Source organism: Chrysochloris asiatica, unplaced genomic scaffold (assembly GCF_000296735.1).
Source record: "Chrysochloris asiatica unplaced genomic scaffold, ChrAsi1.0 scaffold00004, whole genome shotgun sequence".
NCBI classification, from domain to species: domain Eukaryota; kingdom Metazoa; phylum Chordata; class Mammalia; order Afrosoricida; family Chrysochloridae; genus Chrysochloris; species Chrysochloris asiatica.
Genome location: NW_006408522.1, coordinates 20,213,752 through 20,215,779, shown reverse-complemented (window position 1 = coordinate 20,215,779; position 2,028 = coordinate 20,213,752). Strand labels below are relative to the sequence as shown.

The following is a 2,028-nucleotide window of genomic DNA, read 5'->3' as shown; positions in this document are numbered from 1 at the left end:
TGGATGCTGAAATTCTTTCTTCCAATGTAATATATTGTTGCTGTTTAGTGCTGCGGAGTTGATTTTGACTCATAATGTATAGGGTTTTCGAGGAGCGGCTGTGGGTGATGTTATTGGATAAGGACTGGACTGCTATATACGTTCGTTAGGCTACTCCTTTCTGTTCGTGGACAGCACGGAGGAAGCATCGTCTTTTTTTTTTTTGGCCCCCCTCACCGCCATCATGTCTAAGTCAGAGTCTCCTAAAGAGCCCGAACAGCTGCGGAAAGTCTTCATCGGAGGTTTGAGCTTTGAAACAACAGATGAGAGCCTGAGGAGCCATTTTGAGCAATGTGGGACGCTCACGGACTGTGTGGTGATGAGAGATCCAAACACCAAGCGCTCCAGAGGCTTTGGGTTTGTCACTTATTCTTCTGTGGAGGAGGTGGATGCAGCCATGAATGCAAGGCCACACAAGGTGGATGGAAGAGTGGTGGAACCAAAGAGGGCCGTTTCAAGAGAAGATTCTCAAAGACCAGGTGCCCACTTAACTGTGAAAAAGATTTTTGTTGGTGGCATTAAAGAAGACACTGAAGAGCATCACCTAAGAGATTATTTTGAGCAGTATGGAAAGATTGAAGTGATTGAAATCATGACAGACCGAGGCAGTGGCAAGAAGAGGGGCTTTGTATTTGTAACCTTTGATGACCATGACTTTGTAGCTAAGATTGTTATCCAGAAGGACCATACTGTGAATGGCCACAATTGTGAAGTAAGGAAAGCCCTGTCAAAGCAAGAGATGGCCAGTGCCTCCTCCAGTCAAAGAGGTCAAAGTGGTTCTGGAAACTTCGGTGGTGGCCGTGGAGGTGGTTTTGGTGGGAATGACAACTTTGGTCGTGGAGGAAACTTCAGCATGAGGTGGCTTTGGTGGCAGCTGAGGTGGTGGTGGATATGGAGGCAGTGGGGACGGTTATAATGGATTTGGTAATGATGGTGGTTATGGAGAAGGCGGCCCTGGTTACTCTGGAGGAAACAGAGGCTATGGAAGTGGTGGACAGGGTTATGGTAACCAGGGCAGTGGCTATGGTGGGAGTGGCAGTTATAACAACGGAGGAGGTGAGGCGGCTTTGGCAGTGGTAGTGGAAGCAATTTTGGAGGAGGTGGAAGCTATAATGATTTTGGCAATTACAATAATCAGTCTTCAGATTTTGGACCCATGAAGGGAGGAAATTTTGGAGGCAGAAGCTCTGGCCCTTATGGTGGTGGAGGTCAATATTTTGCCAAATCACGAAACCAAGGTGGCTATGGCGGTTCAAGCAGCAGCAGTAGCTATGGGAGTGGCAGAAGGTTTTAATGATAGCCAGGAAACAAAGCTTAGCAGGAGAGGAGAGCCAGAGAAGTGACAGGGAAACTACAGGTTACAACAGATTTGTGAACTCAGCCAAGCACAGTGGTGGCAGGGCCTAGCTGCTACAAAGAAGACATGTTTTAGACAATACTCATGTGTATGGGCAAGAAACAAAATAAAACAAAAAAACCTCAAGGACTGTATTTGTGACTAATTGTATACAGGTTATTTTAGTTTCTGTTCTGTGGAAAGTGTAAAGCATTCCAACAAAGGGTTTTAATGTCGATTTTTTTTTCCACACCCATGCTATTGATTGCTAAATGTAATAGTCTGATCATGATGCTGAATAAATGTCTTTAAAAAAAAAAAAAAAAGGACTGGACTGCTAACTACAAGGTTAGTGATTCAAACCCACCAGTCACTCCTTGGAAACCCTATACAGGGTCACTGTGATTCAGAACCAATTTGACGGCATTTAACAGCAACAATATATTAGGAATTACATAAGGGAAATTACGTAAGTGAAAATCTGACTACGGACATTTGTGTGCTCCCTATTTCTGCTTTTACTCTCTCAGTCTAGGCTCCTGAATAGCATCCTGATACCTTCCCTGGAGATTTGAACATGACATTCCATTGGGTTTTCAAGGGCACCACAGTGGGGGCACAGGATGTGGGGCTGGAATGGAAGAAGACACTAC

General features: G+C 45.0%; 1 pseudogene; it reads left to right on the top strand.

Annotated features, from left to right (window-relative positions):
* Positions 1 to 223: 223 nt before the first annotated feature.
* On the top strand, positions 224 to 1,333 carry LOC102833823 (annotated as a pseudogene).
* Positions 1,334 to 2,028: the final 695 nt, after the last annotated feature.